This window comes from Schistocerca americana, chromosome X (assembly GCF_021461395.2).
Source record: "Schistocerca americana isolate TAMUIC-IGC-003095 chromosome X, iqSchAmer2.1, whole genome shotgun sequence".
Lineage (NCBI taxonomy): Eukaryota > Metazoa > Arthropoda > Insecta > Orthoptera > Acrididae > Schistocerca > Schistocerca americana.
Window position 1 is genome coordinate 61,402,509 of NC_060130.1, and position 23,380 is coordinate 61,425,888.

Below are 23,380 nucleotides of genomic sequence, written 5' to 3' on the forward strand. Positions count from 1 at the left end.
AGACTTTCACAGTACTCCTGCCGGGAGCTTTTCGACTTTGCCGATGTATTTCGCCTATTGACGAGGCGTTTGGCTACCTTAAGAGAGTCATAGTTACTCCTGCCAGTGTCTCTCCGATAAACCACAGTCACATCTACCATTTTCATCTGCCCCTTTCACCAGACGTGATACGCCATTATTTGTCGACATTATGACTTTCACAGTACTCCTGCTAGGGGCTCCTCCAGTTTACCAATGTATTTCACCTGTTGACGAGGCATTTGGCTACCTTAAGAGAGTCATACTTACTCCTGTCAGTTGCTCCCCGTTTTACCACAGTCTCATTTTCAATCTTATTCTGGCCAGTTCACCTGAAGCGATACGCCATTATCAGTCAACCTAAAGAATTTCACAGTACTCCTGCCGGGAGCTTCTCGAGTATGCCGATGTATTTCGCGTGTTGACGAGGCTTTTGGATGCCTTAAGAGAGTCATAGTTACTCCTTGCTGTTGCTCCCCATTTTACAACAGGCACATCTACAAGCTTACTCTGGCCAATTCTCCTGAAGCGATACGCTAATATCTGTTGACATAAAGACTTTCACAGTACTCCTGCCGGGAGCTTTTCGACTTTGCCGATGTATTTCGCCTATTGACGAGGCGTTTGGCTACCTTAAGAGAGTCATAGTTACTCCTGCCAGTGTCTCTCCGATAAACCACAGTCACATCTACCATTTTCATCTGCCCCTTTCACCAGACGTGATACGCCATTATTTGTCGACATTATGACTTTCACAGTACTCCTGCTAGGGGCTCCTCCAGTTTACCAATGTATTTCGCCTGTTGACGAGGCATTTGGCTACCTTAAGAGAGTCATACTTACTCCTGTCAGTTGCTCCCAGTTTTACCACAGTCACATTTTCAATCTTATTCTGGCCAGTTCACCCGAAGCGATACGCCATTATCAGTCAACCTAAAGAATTTCACAGTACTCCTGCCGGGAGCTTCTCGAGTTTGCCGATGCATTTCGCCTGTTGGCAAGGCATTTGGATACCTTAAGAGAGTCATAGTTTCACCTTGCTGTTGCTCCCCATTTTACAACAGGCACATCTACAAGCTTACTCTGGCCAATTCTCCTGAAGCGATACGCTAATATCTGTTGACATAAAGACTTTCACAGTACTCCTGCCGGGAGCTTCTCGACTTTACCGATGTATTTCGCCTATTGACGAGGCATTTGGCTACCTTAAGAGAGTCATAGTTACTCCTGCCAGTGTCTCTCCGTTAAACCACAGTCACATCTACCATTTTCATCTGCCCCTTTCACCAGACGTGATACGCCATTATTTGTCGACATTATGACTTTCACAGTACTCCTGCTAGGGGCTCCTCCAGTTTACCAATATATTTCGCCTGTTGACGAGGCATTTGGCTACCTTAAGAGAGTCATACTTACTCCTGTCAGTTGCTCCCAGTTTTACCACAGTCACATTTCCAATCTTATTCTGGCCAGTTCACCTGAAGCGATACGCCATTATCAGTCAACCTAAAGAATTTCACAGTACTCCTGCCGGGAGCTTCTCGAGTATGCCGATGTATTTCGCGTGTTGACGAGGCTTTTGGATGCCTTAAGAGAGTCATAGTTACTCCTTGCTGTTGCTCCCCATTTTACAACAGGCACATCTACAAGCTTACTCTGGCCAATTCTCCTGAAGCGATACGCTAATATCTGTTGACATAAAGAATTTCACAGTACTCCTGCCGGGAGCTTCTCGACTTTACCGATGTATTTCGCCTATTGACGAGGCATTTGGCTACCTTAAGAGAGTCATAGTTACTCCTGCCAGTGTCTCTCCGATAAACCACAGTCACATCTACCATTTTCATCTGCCCCTTTCACCAGACGTGATACGCCATTATTTGTCGACATTATGACTTTCACAGTACTCCTGCTAGGGGCTCCTCTAGTTTACCAATGTATTTCGCCTGTTGACGAGGCATTTGGCTACCGTAAGAGAGTCATACTTACTCCTGTCAGTTGCTCCCAGTTTTACCACAGTCACATTTTCAATCTTATTCTGGCCAGTTCACCCGAAGCGATACGCCATTATCAGTCAACCTAAAGAATTTCACAGTACTCCTGCCAGGAGCTTCTCGAGTTTGCCGATGCATTTCGCCTGTTGACGAGGCATTTGGATACCTTAAGAGAGTCATAGTTTCACCTTGCTGTTGCTCCCCATTTTACAACAGGCACATCTACAAGCTTACTCTGTCCAATTCTCCTGAAGCGATACGCTAATATCTGTTGACATAAAGACTATCACAGTACTCCTGCCGGGAGCTTTTCGACTTTGCCGATGTATTTCGCCTCTTGACGAGGCGTTTGGCTACCTTAAGAGAGTCATAGTTACTCCTTCCAGTGGCTCTCCGTTAAACCACAGTCACATCTACCATTTTCCACTGCCCCTTTCACCAGACGCGACACGCCATTATTTGTCGACATTATGACTTTCACAGTACTCCTGCTAGGGGCTCCTCCAGTTTACCAATGTATTTCACCTGTTGACGAGGCATTTGGCTACCTTAAGAGAGTCATACTTACTCCTGTCAGTTGCTCCCCGTTTTACCACAGTCTCATTTTCAATCTTATTCTGGCCAGTTCACCTGAAGCGATACGCCATTATCAGTCAACCTAAAGAATTTCACAGTACTCCTGCCGGGAGCTTCTCGAGTATGCCGATGTATTTCGCGTGTTGACGAGGCTTTTGGATGCCTTAAGAGAGTCATAGTTACTCCTTGCTGTTGCTCCCCATTTTACAACAGGCACATCTACAAGCATACTCTGGCCAATTCTCCTGAAGCGATACGCTAATATCTGTTGACATAAAGAATTTCACACTACTCCTGCCGGGAGCTTCTCGACTTTACCGATGTATTTCGCCTATTGACGAGGCATTTGGCTACCTTAAGAGAGTCATAGTTACTCCTGCCAGTGTCTCTCCGATAAACCACAGTCACATCTACCATTTTCATCTGCCCCTTTCACCAGACGTGATACGCCATTATTTGTCGACATTATGACTTTCACAGTACTCCTGCTAGGGGCTCCTCTAGTTTACCAATGTATTTCGCCTGTTGACGAGGCATTTGGCTACCGTAAGAGAGTCATACTTACTCCTGTCAGTTGCTCCCAGTTTTACCACAGTCACATTTTCAATCTTATTCTGGCCAGTTCACCCGAAGCGATACGCCATTATCAGTCAACCTAAAGAATTTCACAGTACTCCTGCCAGGAGCTTCTCGAGTTTGCCGATGCATTTCGCCTGTTGACGAGGCATTTGGATACCTTAAGAGAGTCATAGTTTCACCTTGCTGTTGCTCCCCATTTTACAACAGGCACATCTACAAGCTTACTCTGTCCAATTCTCCTGAAGCGATACGCTAATATCTGTTGACATAAAGACTATCACAGTACTCCTGCCGGGAGCTTTTCGACTTTGCCGATGTATTTCGCCTCTTGACGAGGCGTTTGGCTACCTTAAGAGAGTCATAGTTACTCCTTCCAGTGGCTCTCCGTTAAACCACAGTCACATCTACCATTTTCCACTGCCCCTTTCACCAGACGCGACACGCCATTATTTGTCGACATTATGACTTTCACAGTACTCCTGCTAGGGGCTCCTCCAGTTTACCAATGTATTTCACCTGTTGACGAGGCATTTGGCTACCTTAAGAGAGTCATACTTACTCCTGTCAGTTGCTCCCCGTTTTACCACAGTCTCATTTTCAATCTTATTCTGGCCAGTTCACCTGAAGCGATACGCCATTATCAGTCAACCTAAAGAATTTCACAGTACTCCTGCCGGGAGCTTCTCGAGTATGCCGATGTATTTCGCGTGTTGACGAGGCTTTTGGATGCCTTAAGAGAGTCATAGTTACTCCTTGCTGTTGCTTCCCATTTTACAACAGGCACATCTACAAGCTTACTCTGGCCAATTCTCCTGAAGCGATACGCTAATATCTGTTGACATAAAGACTTTCACAGTACTCCTGCCGGGAGCTTCTCGACTTTACCGATGTATTTCGCCTATTGACGAGGCATTTGGCTACCTTAAGAGAGTCATAGTTACTCCTGCCAGTGTCTCTCCGATAAACCACAGTCACATCTACCATTTTCATCTGCCCCTTTCACCAGACGTGATACGCCATTATTTGTCGACATTATGATTTTCACAGTACTCCTGCTAGGGGCTCCTCCAGTTTACCAATGTATTTCGCCTGTTGACGTGGCATTTGGCTACCTTAAGAGAGTCATACTTACTCCTGTCAGTTGCTCCCAGTTTTACCACAGTCACATTTTCAATCTTATTCTGGCCAGTTCACCCGAAGCGATACGCCATTATCAGTCAACCTAAAGAATTTCACAGTACTCCTGCCGGGAGCTTCTCGAGTTTGCCGATGCATTTCGCCTGTTGACGAGGCATTTGGATACCTTAAGAGAGTCATAGTTTCACCTTGCTGTTGCTCCCCATTTTACAACAGGCACATCTACAAGCTTACTCTGGCCAATTCTCCTGAAGCGATACGCTAATATCTGTTGACATAAAGACTTTCACAGTACTCCTGCCGGGAGCTTTTCGACTTTGCCGATGTATTTCGCCTATTGACGAGGCGTTTGGCTACCTTAAGAGAGTCATAGTTACTCCTGCCAGTGTCTCTCCGATAAACCACAGTCACATCTACCATTTTCATCTGCCCCTTTCACCAGACGTGATACGCCATTATTTGTCGACATTATGACTTTCACAGTACTCCTGCTAGGGGCTCCTCCAGTTTACCAATGTATTTCGCCTGTTGACGAGGCATTTGGCTACCTTAAGAGAGTCATACTTACTCCTGTCAGTTGCTCCCAGTTTTACCACAGTCACATTTTCAATCTTATTCTGGCCAGTTCACCCGAAGCGATACGCCATTATCAGTCAACCTAAAGAATTTCACAGTACTCCTGCTGGGAGCTTCTCGAGTTTGCCGATGCATTTCGCCTGTTGACGAGGCATTTGGATACCTTAAGAGAGTCATAGTTTCACCTTGCTGTTGCTCCCCATTTTACAACAGGCACATCTACAAGCTTACTCTGGCCAATTCTCCTAAAGCGATACGCTAATATCTGTTGACATAAAGACTTTCACAGTACTCCTGCCGGGAGCTTCTCGACTTTACCGATGTATTTCGCCTATTGACGAGGCATTTGGCTACCTTAAGAGAGTCATAGTTACTCCTGCCAGTGTCTCTCCGTTAAACCACAGTCACATCTACCATTTTCATCTGCCCCTTTCACCAGACGTGATACGCCATTATTTGTCGACATTATGACTTTCACAGTACTCCTGCTAGGGGCTCCTCCAGTTTACCAATGTATTTCGCCTGTTGACGAGGCATTTGGCTACCTTAAGAGAGTCATACTTACTCCTGTCAGTTGCTCCCAGTTTTACCACAGTCACATTTCCAATCTTATTCTGGCCAGTTCACCTGAAGCGATACGCCATTATCAGTCAACCTAAAGAATATCACAGTACTCCTGCCGGGAGCTTCTCGAGTATGCCGATGTATTTCGCGTGTTGACGAGGCTTTTGGATGCCTTAAGAGAGTCATAGTTAATCCTTGCTGTTGCTCCCCATTTTACAACAGGCACATCTACAAGCTTACTCTGGCCAATTCTCCTGAAGCGATACGCTAATATCTGTTGACATAAAGACTTTCACAGTACTCCTGGCTGGAGCTTCTCGACTTTACCGATGTATTTCGCCTTATGACGAGGCATTTGGCTACCTTAAGAGAGTCATAGTTACTCCTGCCAGTGTCTCTCCGATAAACCACAGTCACATCTACCATTTTCATCTGCCCCTTTCACCAGACGTGATACGCCATTATTTGTCGACATTATGACTTTCACAGTACTCCTGCTAGGGGCTCCTCCAGTTTACCAATGTATTTCGCCTGTTGACGAGGCATTTGGCTACCTTAAGAGAGTCATACTTACTCCTGTCAGTTGCTCCCAGTTTTACCACAGTCACATTTTCAATCTTATTCTGGCCAGTTCACCTGAAGCGATACGCCATTATCAGTCAACCTAAAGAATTTCACAGTACTCCTGCCGGGAGCTTACTCTGGCCAATTCTCCTGAAGCGATACGCTAATATCTGTTGACATAAAGACTTTCACAGTACTCCTGCCGGGAGCTTCTCGACTTTACCGATGTATTTCGCCTATTGACGAGGCATTTGGCTACCTTAAGAGAGTCATAGTTACTCCTGCCAGTGTCTCTCCGATAAACCATAGTCACATCTACCATTTTCATCTGCCCCTTTCACCAGACGTGATACGCCATTATTTGTCGACATTATGACTTTCACAGTACTCCTGCTAGGGGCTCCTCCAGTTTACCAATGTATTTCGCCTGTTGACGTGGCATTTGGCTACCTTAAGAGAGTCATACTCACTCCTGTCAGTTGCTCCCAGTTTTACCACAGTCACATTTTCAATCTTATTCTGGCCAGTTCACCCGAAGCGATACGCCACTATCAGTCAACCTAAAGAATTTCACAGTACTCCTGCCGATAGCTTCTCGAGTTTGCCGATGCATTTCGCCTGTTGACGAGGCATTTGGAAACCTTAAGAGAGTCATAGTTTCACCTTGCTGTTGCTCCCCATTTTACAACAGGCACATCTACAAGCTTACTCTGGCCAATTCTCCTGAAGCGATACGCTAATATCTGTTGACATAAAGACTTTCACAGTACTCCTGCCGGGAGCTTTTCGACTTTGCCGATGTATTTCGCCTATTGACGAGGCGTTTGGCTACCTTAAGAGAGTCATAGTTACTCCTGCCAGTGTCTCTCCGATAAACCACAGTCACATCTACCATTTTCATCTGCCCCTTTCACCAGACGTGATACGCCATTATTTGTCGACATTATGACTTTCACAGTACTCCTGCTAGGGGCTCCTCCAGTTTACCAATGTATTTCGCCTGTTGACGAGGCATTTGGCTACCTTAAGAGAGTCATACTTACTCCTGTCAGTTGCTCCCAGTTTTACCACAGTCACATTTTCAATCTTATTCTGGCCAGTTCACCCGAAGCGATACGCCATTATCAGTCAACCTAAAGAATTTCACAGTACTCCTGCTGGGAGCTTCTCGAGTTTGCCGATGCATTTCGCCTGTTGACGAGGCATTTGGATACCTTAAGAGAGTCATAGTTTCACCTTGCTGTTGCTCCCCATTTTACAACAGGCACATCTACAAGCTTACTCTGGCCAATTCTCCTAAAGCGATACGCTAATATCTGTTGACATAAAGACTTTCACAGTACTCCTGCCGGGAGCTTCTCGAGTATGCCGATGTATTTCGCGTGTTGACGAGGCTTTTGGATGCCTTAAGAGAGTCATAGTTAATCCTTGCTGTTGCTCCCCATTTTACAACAGGCACATCTACAAGCTTACTCTGGCCAATTCTCCTGAAGCGATACGCTAATATCTGTTGACATAAAGACTTTCACAGTACTCCTGGCTGGAGCTTCTCGACTTTACCGATGTATTTCGCCTTATGACGAGGCATTTGGCTACCTTAAGAGAGTCATAGTTACTCCTGCCAGTGTCTCTCCGATAAACCACAGTCACATCTACCATTTTCATCTGCCCCTTTCACCAGACGTGATACGCCATTATTTGTCGACATTATGACTTTCACAGTACTCCTGCTAGGGGCTCCTCCAGTTTACCAATGTATTTCGCCTGTTGACGAGGCATTTGGCTACCTTAAGAGAGTCATACTTACTCCTGTCAGTTGCTCCCAGTTTTACCACAGTCACATTTTCAATCTTATTCTGGCCAGTTCACCTGAAGCGATACGCCATTATCAGTCAACCTAAAGAATTTCACAGTACTCCTGCCGGGAGCTTACTCTGGCCAATTCTCCTGAAGCGATACGCTAATATCTGTTGACATAAAGACTTTCACAGTACTCCTGCCGGGAGCTTCTCGACTTTACCGATGTATTTCGCCTATTGACGAGGCATTTGGCTACCTTAAGAGAGTCATAGTTACTCCTGCCAGTGTCTCTCCGATAAACCATAGTCACATCTACCATTTTCATCTGCCCCTTTCACCAGACGTGATACGCCATTATTTGTCGACATTATGACTTTCACAGTACTCCTGCTAGGGGCTCCTCCAGTTTACCAATGTATTTCGCCTGTTGACGTGGCATTTGGCTACCTTAAGAGAGTCATACTCACTCCTGTCAGTTGCTCCCAGTTTTACCACAGTCACATTTTCAATCTTATTCTGGCCAGTTCACCCGAAGCGATACGCCATTATCAGTCAACCTAAAGAATTTCACAGTACTCCTGCCGATAGCTTCTCGAGTTTGCCGATGCATTTCGCCTGTTGACGAGGCATTTGGAAACCTTAAGAGAGTCATAGTTTCACCTTGCTGTTGCTCCCCATTTTACAACAGGCACATCTACAAGCTTACTCTGGCCAATTCTCCTGAAGCGATACGCTAATATCTGTTGACATAAAGACTTTCACAGTACTCCTGCCGGGAGCTTCTCGACTTTACCGATGTATTTCGCCTATTGACGAGGCATTTGGCTACCTTAAGAGAGTCATAGTTACTCCTGCCAGTGTCTCTCCGATAAACCACAGTCACATCTACCATTTTCATCTGCCCCTTTCACCAGACGTGATACGCCATTATTTGTCGACATTATGACTTTCACAGTACTCCTGCTAGGGGCTCCTCCAGTTTACCAATGTATTTCGCCTGTTGACGAGGCATTTGGCTACCTTAAGAGAGTCATACTTACTCCTGTCAGTTGCTCCCAGTTTTACCACAGTCACATTTTCAATCTTATTCTGGCCAGTTCACCCGAAGCGATACGCCATTATCAGTCAACCTAAAGAATTTCACAGTACTCCTGCTGGGAGCTTCTCGAGTTTGCCGATGCATTTCGCCTGTTGACGAGGCATTTGGATACCTTAAGAGAGTCATAGTTTCACCTTGCTGTTGCTCCCCATTTTACAACAGGCACATCTACAAGCTTACTCTGGCCAATTCTCCTAAAGCGATACGCTAATATCTGTTGACATAAAGACTTTCACAGTACTCCTGCCGGGAGCTTCTCGACTTTACCGATGTATTTCGCCTATTGACGAGGCATTTGGCTACCTTAAGAGAGTCATAGTTACTCCTGCTAGTGTCTCTCCGTTAAACCACAGTCACATCTACCATTTTCATCTGCCCCTTTCACCAGACGTGATACGCCATTATTTGTCGACATTATGACTTTCACAGTACTCCTGCTAGGGGCTCCTCCAGTTTACCAATGTATTTCGCCTGTTGACGAGGCATTTGGCTACCTTAAGAGAGTCATACTTACTCCTGTCAGTTGCTCCCAGTTTTACCACAGTCACATTTCCAATCTTATTCTGGCCAGTTCACCTGAAGCGATACGCCATTATCAGTCAACCTAAAGAATATCACAGTACTCCTGCCGGGAGCTTCTCGAGTATGCCGATGTATTTCGCGTGTTGACGAGGCTTTTGGATGCCTTAAGAGAGTCATAGTTAATCCTTGCTGTTGCTCCCCATTTTACAACAGGCACATCTACAAGCTTACTCTGGCCAATTCTCCTGAAGCGATACGCTAATATCTGTTGACATAAAGACTTTCACAGTACTCCTGGCTGGAGCTTCTCGACTTTACCGATGTACTTCGCCTTATGACGAGGCATTTGGCTACCTTAAGAGAGTCATAGTTACTCCTGCCAGTGTCTCTCCGATAAACCACAGTCACATCTACCATTTTCATCTGCCCCTTTCACCAGACGTGATACGCCATTATTTGTCGACATTATGACTTTCACAGTACTCCTGCTAGGGGCTCCTCCAGTTTACCAATGTATTTCGCCTGTTGACGAGGCATTTGGCTACCTTAAGAGAGTCATACTTACTCCTGTCAGTTGCTCCCAGTTTTACCACAGTCACATTTTCAATCTTATTCTGGCCAGTTCACCTGAAGCGATACGCCATTATCAGTCAACCTAAAGAATTTCACAGTACTCCTGCCGGGAGCTTACTCTGGCCAATTCTCCTGAAGCGATACGCTAATATCTGTTGACATAAAGACTTTCACAGTACTCCTGCCGGGAGCTTCTCGACTTTACCGATGTATTTCGCCTATTGACGAGGCATTTGGCTACCTTAAGAGAGTCATAGTTACTCCTGCCAGTGTCTCTCCGATAAACCATAGTCACATCTACCATTTTCATCTGCCCCTTTCACCAGACGTGATACGCCATTATTTGTCGACATTATGACTTTCACAGTACTCCTGCTAGGGGCTCCTCCAGTTTACCAATGTATTTCGCCTGTTGACGTGGCATTTGGCTACCTTAAGAGAGTCATACTCACTCCTGTCAGTTGCTCCCAGTTTTACCACAGTCACATTTTCAATCTTATTCTGGCCAGTTCACCCGAAGCGATACGCCATTATCAGTCAACCTAAAGAATTTCACAGTACTCCTGCCGATAGCTTCTCGAGTTTGCCGATGCATTTCGCCTGTTGACGAGGCATTTGGAAACCTTAAGAGAGTCATAGTTTCACCTTGCTGTTGCTCCCCATTTTACAACAGGCACATCTACAAGCTTACTCTGGCCAATTCTCCTGAAGCGATACGCTAATATCTGTTGACATAAAGACTTTCACAGTACTCCTGCCGGGAGCTTCTCGACTTTACCGATGTATTTCGCCTATTGACGAGGCATTTGGCTACCTTAAGAGAGTCATAGTTACTCCTGCCAGTGTCTCTCCGTTAAACCACAGTCACATCTACCATTTTCATCTGCCCCTTTCACCAGACGTGATACGCCATTATTTGTCGACATTATGACTTTCACAGTACTCCTGCTTGGGGCTCCTCCAGTTTACCAATGTATTTCGCCTGTTGACGAGGCATTTGGCTACCTTAAGAGAGTCATACTTACTCCTGTCAGTTGCTCCCAGTTTTACCACAGTCACATTTCCAATCTTATTCTGGCCAGTTCACCCGAAGCGATACGCCATTATCAGTCAACCTAAAGAATTTCACAGTACTCCTGCCGGGAGCTTCTCGAGTTTGCCGATGCATTTCGCCTGTTGACGAGGCATTTGGATACCTCAAGAGAGTCATAGTTTCACCTTGCTGTTGCTCCCCATTTTACAACAGGCACATCTACAAGCTTACTCTGGCCAATTCTCCTGAAGCGATACGCTAATATCTGTTGACATAAAGACTTTCACAGTACTCCTGCCGGGAGCTTTTCGACTTTGCCGATGTATTTCGCCTATTGACGAGGCGTTTGGCTACCTTAAGAGAGTCATAGTTACTCCTTCCAGTGGCTCTCCGTTAAACCACAGTCACATCTACCATTTTCCACTGCCCCTTTCACCAGACGCGATACGCCATTATTTGTCGACATTATGACTTTCACAGTACTCCTGCTAGGGGCTCCTCCAGTTTACCAATGTATTTCACCTGTTGACGAGGCATTTGGCTACCTTAAGAGAGTCATACTTACTCCTGTCAGTTGCTCCCCGTTTTACCACAGTCACATTTTCAATCTTATTCTGGCCAGTTCACCTGAAGCGATACGCCACTATCAGTCAACCTAAAGAATTTCACAGTACTTCTGCCGGGAGCTTCTCGAGTATGCCGATGTATTTCGCGTGTTGACGAGGCTTTTGGATGCCTTAAGAGAGTCATAGTTACTCCTTGCTGTTGCTCCCCATTTTACAACAGGCACATCTACAAGCTTACTCTGGCCAATTCTCCTGAAGCGATACGCTAATATCTGTTGACATAAAGACTTTCACAGTACTCCTGTCGGGAGCTTTTCGACTTTGCCGATGTATTTCGCCTATTGACGAGGCGTTTGGCTACCTTAAGAGAGTCATAGTTACTCCTTCCAGTGGCTCTCCGTTAAACCACAGTCACATCTACCATTTTCCTCTGCCCCTTTCACCAGACGCGATACGCCATTATTTGTCGACATTATGACTTTCACAGTACTCCTGCTAGGGGCTCCTCCAGTTTACCAATGTATTTCACCTGTTGACGAGGCATTTGGCTACCTTAAGAGAGTCATACTTACTCCTGTCAGTTGCTCCCCGTTTTACCACAGTCAAATTTTCAATCTTATTCTGGCCAGTTCACCTGAAGCGATACGCCATTATCAGTCAACCTAAAGAATTTCACAGTACTCCTGCCGGGAGCTTCTAGAGTATGCCGATGTATTTCGCGTGTTGACGAGGCTTTTGGATGCCTTAAGAGAGTCATAGTTACTCCTTGCTGTTGCTCCCCATTTTACAACAGGCACATCTACAAGCTTACTCTGGCCAATTCTCCTGAAGCGATACGCTAATATCTGTTGACATAAAGACTTTCACAGTACTCCTGGCTGGAGCTTCTCGATTTTACCGATGTATTTCGCCTTATGACGAGGCATTTGGCTACCTTAAGAGAGTCATAGTTACTCCTGCCAGTGTCTCTCCGATAAACCACAGTCACATCTACCATTTTCATCTGCCCCTTTCACCAGACGTGATACGCCATTATTTGTCGACATTATGACTTTCACAGTACTCCTGCTAGGGGCTCCTCCAGTTTACCAATGTATTTCGCCTGTTGACGAGGCATTTGGCTACCTTAAGAGAGTCATACTTACTCCTGTCAGTTGCTCCCAGTTTTACCACATTCACATTTTCAATCTTATTCTGGCCAGTTCACCCGAAGCGATACGCCATTATCAGTCAACCTAAAGAATTTCACAGTACTCCTGCCGGGAGCTTCTCGAGTTTGCCGATGCATTTCGCCTGTTGACGAGGCATTTGGATACCTTAAGAGAGTCATAGTTTCACCTTGCTGTTGCTCCCCATTTTACAACAGGCACATCTACAAGCTTACTCTGGCCAATTCTCCTGAAGCGATACGCTAATATCTGTTGACATAAAGACTTTCACAGTACTCCTGCCGGGAGCTTCTCGACTTTACCGATGTATTTCGCCTATTGACGAGGCATTTGGCTACCTTAAGAGAGTCATAGTTACTCCTGCCAGTGTCTCTCCGATAAACCATAGTCACATCTACCATTTTCATCTGCCCCTTTCACCAGACGTGATACGCCATTATTTGTCGACATTATGACTTTCACAGTACTCCTGCTAGGGGCTCCTCCAGTTTACCAATGTATTTCGCCTGTTGACGTGGCATTTGGCTACCTTAAGAGAGTCATACTCACTCCTGTCAGTTGCTCCCAGTTTTACCACAGTCACATTTTCAATCTTATTCTGGCCAGTTCACCCGAAGCGATACGCCATTATCAGTCAACCTAAAGAATTTCACAGTACTCCTGCCGATAGCTTCTCGAGTTTGCCGATGCATTTCGCCTGTTGACGAGGCATTTGGAAACCTTAAGAGAGTCATAGTTTCACCTTGCTGTTGCTCCCCATTTTACAACAGGCACATCTACAAGCTTACTCTGGCCAATTCTCCTGAAGCGATACGCTAATATCTGTTGACATAAAGACTTTCACAGTACTCCTGCCGGGAGCTTCTCGACTTTACCGATGTATTTCGCCTATTGACGAGGCATTTGGCTACCTTAAGAGAGTCATAGTTACTCCTGCCAGTGTCTCTCCGTTAAACCACAGTCACATCTACCATTTTCATCTGCCCCTTTCACCAGACGTGATACGCCATTATTTGTCGACATTATGACTTTCACAGTACTCCTGCTTGGGGCTCCTCCAGTTTACCAATGTATTTCGCCTGTTGACGAGGCATTTGGCTACCTTAAGAGAGTCATACTTACTCCTGTCAGTTGCTCCCAGTTTTACCACAGTCACATTTCCAATCTTATTCTGGCCAGTTCACCCGAAGCGATACGCCATTATCAGTCAACCTAAAGAATTTCACAGTACTCCTGCCGGGAGCTTCTCGAGTTTGCCGATGCATTTCGCCTGTTGACGAGGCATTTGGATACCTCAAGAGAGTCATAGTTTCACCTTGCTGTTGCTCCCCATTTTACAACAGGCACATCTACAAGCTTACTCTGGCCAATTCTCCTGAAGCGATACGCTAATATCTGTTGACATAAAGACTTTCACAGTACTCCTGCCGGGAGCTTTTCGACTTTGCCGATGTATTTCGCCTATTGACGAGGCGTTTGGCTACCTTAAGAGAGTCATAGTTACTCCTTCCAGTGGCTCTCCGTTAAACCACAGTCACATCTACCATTTTCCACTGCCCCTTTCACCAGACGCGATACGCCATTATTTGTCGACATTATGACTTTCACAGTACTCCTGCTAGGGGCTCCTCCAGTTTACCAATGTATTTCACCTGTTGACGAGGCATTTGGCTACCTTAAGAGAGTCATACTTACTCCTGTCAGTTGCTCCCCGTTTTACCACAGTCACATTTTCAATCTTATTCTGGCCAGTTCACCTGAAGCGATACGCCACTATCAGTCAACCTAAAGAATTTCACAGTACTTCTGCCGGGAGCTTCTCGAGTATGCCGATGTATTTCGCGTGTTGACGAGGCTTTTGGATGCCTTAAGAGAGTCATAGTTACTCCTTGCTGTTGCTCCCCATTTTACAACAGGCACATCTACAAGCTTACTCTGGCCAATTCTCCTGAAGCGATACGCTAATATCTGTTGACATAAAGACTTTCACAGTACTCCTGTCGGGAGCTTTTCGACTTTGCCGATGTATTTCGCCTATTGACGAGGCGTTTGGCTACCTTAAGAGAGTCATAGTTACTCCTTCCAGTGGCTCTCCGTTAAACCACAGTCACATCTACCATTTTCCTCTGCCCCTTTCACCAGACGCGATACGCCATTATTTGTCGACATTATGACTTTCACAGTACTCCTGCTAGGGGCTCCTCCAGTTTACCAATGTATTTCACCTGTTGACGAGGCATTTGGCTACCTTAAGAGAGTCATACTTACTCCTGTCAGTTGCTCCCCGTTTTACCACAGTCAAATTTTCAATCTTATTCTGGCCAGTTCACCTGAAGCGATACGCCATTATCAGTCAACCTAAAGAATTTCACAGTACTCCTGCCGGGAGCTTCTAGAGTATGCCGATGTATTTCGCGTGTTGACGAGGCTTTTGGATGCCTTAAGAGAGTCATAGTTACTCCTTGCTGTTGCTCCCCATTTTACAACAGGCACATCTACAAGCTTACTCTGGCCAATTCTCCTGAAGCGATACGCTAATATCTGTTGACATAAAGACTTTCACAGTACTCCTGGCTGGAGCTTCTCGATTTTACCGATGTATTTCGCCTTATGACGAGGCATTTGGCTACCTTAAGAGAGTCATAGTTACTCCTGCCAGTGTCTCTCCGATAAACCACAGTCACATCTACCATTTTCATCTGCCCCTTTCACCAGACGTGATACGCCATTATTTGTCGACATTATGACTTTCACAGTACTCCTGCTAGGGGCTCCTCCAGTTTACCAATGTATTTCGCCTGTTGACGAGGCATTTGGCTACCTTAAGAGAGTCATACTTACTCCTGTCAGTTGCTCCCAGTTTTACCACATTCACATTTTCAATCTTATTCTGGCCAGTTCACCCGAAGCGATACGCCATTATCAGTCAACCTAAAGAATTTCACAGTACTCCTGCCGGGAGCTTCTCGAGTTTGCCGATGCATTTCGCCTGTTGACGAGGCATTTGGATACCTTAAGAGAGTCATAGTTTCACCTTGCTGTTGCTCCCCATTTTACAACAGGCACATCTACAAGCTTACTCTGGCCAATTCTCCTGAAGCGATACGCTAATATCTGTTGACATAAAGACTTTCACAGTACTCCTGCCGGGAGCTTTTCGACTTTGCCGATGTATTTCGCCTATTGACGAGGCGTTTGGCTACCTTAAGAGAGTCATAGTTACTCCTTCCAGTGGCTCTCCGTTAAACCACAGTCACATCTACCATTTTCCACTGCCCCTTTCACCAGACGCGATACGCCATTATTTGTCGACATTATGACTTTCACAGTACTCCTGCTAGGGGCTCCTCCAGTTTACCAATGTATTTCACCTGTTGACGAGGCATTTGGCTACCTTAAGAGAGTCATACTTACTCCTGTCAGTTGCTCCCCGTTTTACCACAGTCACATTTTCAATCTTATTCTGGCCAGTTCACCTGAAGCGATACGCCATTATCAGTCAACCTAAAGAATTTCACAGTACTTCTGCCGGGAGCTTCTCGAGTATGCCGATGTATTTCGCGTGTTGACGAGGCTTTTGGATGCCTTAAGAGAGTCATAGTTACCCCTTGCTGTTGCTCCCCATTTTACAACAGGCACATCTACAAGCTTACTCTGGCCAATTCTCCTGAAGCGATACGCTAATATCTGTTGACATAAAGACTTTCACAGTACTCCTGTCGGGAGCTTTTCGACTTTGCCGATGTATTTCGCCTATTGACGAGGCGTTTGGCTACCTTAAGAGAGTCATAGTTACTCCTTCCAGTGGCTCTCCGTTAAACCACAGTCACATCTACCATTTTCCTCTGCCCCTTTCACCAGACGCGATACGCCATTATTTGTCGACATTATGACTTTCACAGTACTCCTGCTAGGGGCTCCTCCAGTTTACCAATGTATTTCACCTGTTGACGAGGCATTTGGCTACCTTAAGAGAGTCATACTTACTCCTGTCAGTTGCTCCACGTTTTACCACAGTCAAATTTTCAATCTTATTCTGGCCAGTTCACCTGAAGCGATACGCCATTATCAGTCAACCTAAAGAATTTCACAGTACTCCTGCCGGGAGCTTCTAGAGTATGCCGATGTATTTCGCGTGTTGACGAGGCTTTTGGATGCCTTAAGAGAGTCATAGTTACTCCTTGCTGTTGCTCCCCATTTTACAACAGGCACATCTACAAGCTTACTCTGGCCAATTCTCCTGAAGCGATACGCTAATATCTGTTGACATAAAGACTTTCACAGTACTCCTGGCTGGAGCTTCTCGACTTTACCGATGTATTTCGCCTTATGACGAGGCATTTGGCTACCTTAAGAGAGTCATAGTTACTCCTGCCAGTGTCTCTCCGATAAACCACAGTCACATCTACCATTTTCATCTGCCCCTTTCACCAGACGTGATACGCCATTATTTGTCGACATTATGACTTTCACAGTACTCCTGCTAGGGGCTCCTCCAGTTTACCAATGTATTTCGCCTGTTGACGAGGCATTTGGCTACCTTAAGAGAGTCATACTTACTCCTGTCAGTTGCTCCCAGTTTTACCACATTCACATTTTCAATCTTATTCTGGCCAGTTCACCCGAAGCGATACGCCATTATCAGTCAACCTAAAGAATTTCACAGTACTCCTGCCGGGAGCTTCTCGAGTTTGCCGATGCATTTCGCCTGTTGACGAGGCATTTGGATACCTTAAGAGAGTCATAGTTTCACCTTGCTGTTGCTCCCCATTTTACAACAGGCACATCTACAAGCTTACTCTGGCCAATTCTCCTGAAGCGATACGCTAATATCTGTTGACATAAAGACTTTCACAGTACTCCTGCCGGGAGCTTTTCGACTTTGCCGATGTATTTCGCCTATTGACGAGGCGTTTGGCTACCTTAAGAGAGTCATAGTTACTCCTTCCAGTGGCTCTCCGTTAAACCACAGTCACATCTACCATTTTCCACTGCCCCTTTCACCAGACGCGACACGCCATTATTTGTCGACATTATGACTTTCACAGTACTCCTGCTAGGGGCTCTTCCAGTTTACCAATGTATTTCACCTGTTGACGAGGCATTTGGCTACCTTAAGAGAGTCATACTTACTACTGTCAGTTGCTCCCCGTTTTACCACAGTCACATTTTCAATCTTATTCTGGCCAGTTCACCTGAAGCGATACGCCATTATCAGTCAACCTAAAGAATTTCACAGTACTCCTGCCGGGAGCTTCTCGAGTATGCCGATGTATTTCGCGTGTTGACGAGGCTTTTGGATGCCTTAAGAGAGTCATAGTTACTCCTTGCTGTTGCTCCCCATTTTACAACAGGCACATCTACAAGCTTACTCTGGCCAATTCTCCTGAAGCGATACGCTAATATCTGTTGACATAAAAACTTTCACAGTACTCCTGCCGGGAGCTTCTCGACTTTACCGATGTATTTCGCCTATTGACGAGGCATTTGGCTACCTTAAGAGAGTCATAGTTACTCCGGCCAGTGTCTCTCCGATAAACCATAGTCACATCTACCATTTTCATCTGCCCCTTTCACCAGACGTGATACGCCATTATTTGTCGACATTATGACTTTCACAGTACTCCTGCTAGGGGCTCCTCCAGTTTACCAATGTATTTCGCCTGTTGACGTGGCATTTGGCTACCTTAAGAGAGTCATACTCACTCCTGTCAGTTGCTCCCACTTTTACCACAGTCACATTTTCAATCTTATTCTGGCCAGTTCATCGGAAGCGATACGCCATTATCAGTCAACCTAAAGAATTTCACAGTACTCCTGCCGGGAGCTTCTCGAGTTTGCCGATGCATTTCGCCTGTTGACGAGGCATTTGGATACCTTAAGAGAGTCATAGTTTCACCTTGCTGTTGCTCCCCATTTTACAACAGGCACATCTACAAGCTTACTCTGGCCAATTCTCCTGAAGCGATACGCTAATATCTGTTGACATAAAGACTTTCACAGTACTCCTGCCGGGAGCTTTTCGACTTTGCCGATGTATTTCGCCTATTGACGAGGCATTTGGCTACCTTAAGAGAGTCATAGTTACTCCTGCCAGTGTCTCTCCGTTAAACCACAGTCACATCTACCATTTTCATCTGCCCCTTTCACCAGACGTGATACGCCATTATTTGTCGACATTATGACTTTCACAGTACTCCTGCTTGGGGCTCCTCCAGTTTACCAATGTATTTCGCCTGTTGACGAGGCATTTGGCTACCTTAAGAGAGTCATACTTACTCCTGTCAGTTGCTCCCCGTTTTACCACAGTCACATTTCCAATCTTATTCTGGCCAGTTCACCCGAAGCGATACGCCATTATCAGTCAACCTAAAGAATTTCACAGTACTCCTGCCGGGAGCTTCTCGAGTTTGCCGATGCATTTCGCCTGTTGACGAGGCATTTGGATACCTCAAGAGAGTCATAGTTTCACCTTGCTGTTGCTCCCCATTTTACAACAGGCACATCTACAAGCTTACTCTGGCCAATTCTCCTGAAGCGATACGCTAATATCTGTTGACATAAAGACTTTCACAGTACTCCTGTCGGGAGCTTTTCGACTTTGCCGATGTATTTCGCCTATTGACGAGGCGTTTGGCTACCTTAAGAGAGTCATAGTTACTCCTTCCAGTGGCTCTCCGTTAAACCACAGTCACATCTACCATTTTCCTCTGCCCCTTTCACCAGACGCGATACGCCATTATTTGTCGACATTATGACTTTCACAGTACTCCTGCTAGGGGCTCCTCCAGTTTACCAATGTATTTCACCTGTTGACGAGGCATTTGGCTACCTTAAGAGAGTCATACTTACTCCTGTCAGTTGCTCCCCGTTTTACCACAGTCAAATTTTCAATCTTATTCTGGCCAGTTCACCTGAAGCGATACGCCATTATCAGTCAACCTAAAGAATTTCACAGTACTCCTGCCGGGAGCTTCTAGAGTATGCCGATGTATTTCGCGTGTTGACGAGGCTTTTGGATGCCTTAAGAGAGTCATAGTTACTCCTTGCTGTTGCTCCCCATTTTACAACAGGCACATCTACAAGCTTACTCTGGCCAATTCTCCTGAAGCGATACGCTAATATCTGTTGACATAAAGACTTTCACAGTACTCCTGGCTGGAGCTTCTCGACTTTACCGATGTATTTCGCCTTATGACGAGGCATTTGGCTACCTTAAGAGAGTCATAGTTACTCCTGCCAGTGTCTCTCCGACAAACCACAGTCACATCTACCATTTTCATCTGCCCCTTTCACCAGACGTGATACGCCATTATTTGTCGACATTATGACTTTCACAGTACTCCTGCTAGGGGCTCCTCCAGTTTACCAATGTATTTCGCCTGTTGACGAGGCATTTGGCTACCTTAAGAGAGTCATACTTACTCCTGTCAGTTGCTCCCAGTTTTACCACATTCACATTTTCAATCTTATTCTGGCCAGTTCACCCGAAGCGATACGCCATTATCAGTCAACCTAAAGAATTTCACAGTACTCCTGCCGGGAGCTTCTCGAGTTTGCCGATGCATTTCGCCTGTTGACGAGGCATTTGGATACCTTAAGAGAGTCATAGTTTCACCTTGCTGTTGCTCCCCATTTTACAACAGGCACATCTACAAGCTTACTCTGGCCAATTCTCCTGAAGCGATACGCTAATATCTGTTGACATAAAGACTTTCACAGTACTCCTGCCGGGAGCTTTTCGACTTTGCCGATGTATTTCGCCTATTGACGAGGCGTTTGGCTACCTTAAGAGAGTCATAGTTACTCCTTCCAGTGTCTCTCCGTTAAACCACAGTCACATCTACCATTTTCCACTGCCCCTTTCACCAGACGCGACACGCCATTATTTGTCGACATTATGACTTTCACAGTACTCCTGCTAGGGGCTCCTCCAGTTTACCAATGTATTTCACCTGTTGACGAGGCATTTGGCTACCTTAAGAGAGTCATACTTACTCCTGTCAGTTGCTCCCCGTTTTACCACAGTCACATTTTCAATCTTATTCTGGCCAGTTCACCTGAAGCGATACGCCATTATCAGTCAACCTAAAGAATTTCACAGTACTCCTGCCGGGAGCTTCTCGAGTATGCCGATGTATTTCGCGTGTTGACGAGGCTTTTGGATGCCTTAAGAGAGTCATAGTTACTCCTTGCTGTTGCTCCCCATTTTACAACAGGCACATCTACAAGCTTACTCTGGCCAATTCTCCTGAAGCGATACGCTAATATCTGTTGACATAAAGACTTTCACAGTACTCCTGCCGGGAGCTTCTCGACTTTACCGATGTATTTCGCCTATTGACGAGGCATTTGGCTACCTTAAGAGAGTCATAGTTACTACTGCCAGTGTCTCTCCGATAAACCATAGTCACATCTACCATTTTCATCTGCCCCTTTCACCAGACGTGATACGCCATTATTTGTCGACATTATGACTTTCACAGTACTCCTGCTAGGGGCTCCTCCAGTTTACCAATGTATTTCGCCTGTTGACGTGGCATTTGGCTACCTTAAGAGAGTCATACTCACTCCTGTCAGTTGCTCCCAGTTTTACCACAGTCACATTTTCAATCTTATTCTGGCCAGTTCACCCGAAGCGATACGCCATTATCAGTCAACCTAAAGAATTTCACAGTACTCCTGCCGGGAGCTTCTCGAGTTTGCCGATGCATTTCGCCTGTTGACGAGGCATTTGGATACCTTAAGAGAGTCATAGTTTCACCTTGCTGTTGCTCCCCATTTTACAACAGGCACATCTACAAGCTTACTCTGGCCAATTCTCCTGAAGCGATACGCTAATATCTGTTGACATAAAGACTTTCACAGTACTCCTGCCGGGAGCTTTTCGACTTTGCCGATGTATTTCGCCTATTGACGAGGCGTTTGGCTACCTTAAGAGAGTCATAGTTACTCCTGCCAGTGTCTCTCCGATAAACCACAGTCACATCTACCATTTTCATTTGCCCCTTTCACCAGACGTGATACGCCATTATTTGTCGACATTATGACTTTCACAGTACCCCTGCTAGGGGCTCCTCCAGTTTACCAATGTATTTCGCCTGTTGACGAGGCATTTGGCTACCTTAAGAGAGTCATACTTACTCCTGTCAGTTGCTCCCAGTTTTACCACAGTCACATTTTCAATCTTATTCTGGCCAGTTCACCCGAAGCGATACGCCATTATCAGTCAACCTAAAGAATTTCACAGTACTCCTGCCGGGAGCTTCTCGAGTTTGCCGATGCATTTCGCCTTTTGACGAGGCATTTGGATACCTTAAGAGAGTCATAGTTTCACCTTGCTGTTGCTCCCCATTTTACAACAGGCACATCTACAAGCTTACTCTGGCCAATTCTCCTGAAGCGATACGCTAATATCTGTTGACATAAAGACTTTCACAGTACTCCTGCCGGGAGCTTCTCGACTTTACCGATGTATTTCGCCTATTGACGAGGCATTTGGCTACCTTAAGAGAGTCATAGTTACTCCTGCCAGTGTCTCTCCGTTAAACCACAGTCACATCTACCATTTTCATCTGCCCCTTTCACCAGACGTGATACGCCATTATTTGTCGACATTATGACTTTCACAGTACTCCTGCTAGGGGCTCCTCCAGTTTACCAATGTATTTCGCCTGTTGACGAGGCATTTGGCTACCTTAAGAGAGTCATACTTACTCCTGTCAGTTGCTCCCAGTTTTACCACAGTCACATTTCCAATCTTATTCTGGCCAGTTCACCCGAAGCGATACGCCATTATCAGTCAACCTAAAGAATTTCACAGTACTCCTGCCGGGAGCTTCTCGAGTTTGCCGATGCATTTCACCTGTTGACGAGGCATTTGGATACCTCAAGAGAGTCATAGTTTCACCTTGCTGTTGCTCCCCATTTTACAACAGGCACATCTACAAGCTTACTCTGGCCAATTCTCCTGAAGCGATACGCTAATATCTGTTTACATAAAGACTTTCACAGTACTCCTGCCGGGAGCTTTTCGACTTTGCCGATGTATTTCGCCTATTGACGAGGCGTTTGGCTACCTTAAGAGAGTCATAGTTACTCCTTCCAGTGGCTCTCCGTTAAACCACAGTCACATCTACCATTTTCCACTGCCCCTTTCACCAGACGCGATACGCCATTATTTGTCGACATTATGACTTTCACAGTACTCCTGCTAGGGGCTCCTCCAGTTTACCAATGTATTTCACCTGTTGACGAGGCATTTGGCTACCTTAAGAGAGTCATACTTACTCCTGTCAGTTGCTCCCCGTTTTACCACAGTCACATTTTCAATCTTATTCTGGCCAGTTCACCTGAAGCGATACGCCATTATCAGTCAACCTAAAGAATTTCACAGTACTTCTGCCGGGAGCTTCTCGAGTATGCCGATGTATTTCGCGTGTTGACGAGGCTTTTGGATGCCTTAAGAGAGTCATAGTTACTCCTTGCTGTTGCTCCCCATTTTACAACAGGCACATCTACAAGCTTACTCTGGCCAATTCTCCTGAAGCGATTCGCTAATATCTGTTGACATAAAGACTTTCACAGTACTCCTGCCGGGAGCTTCTCGA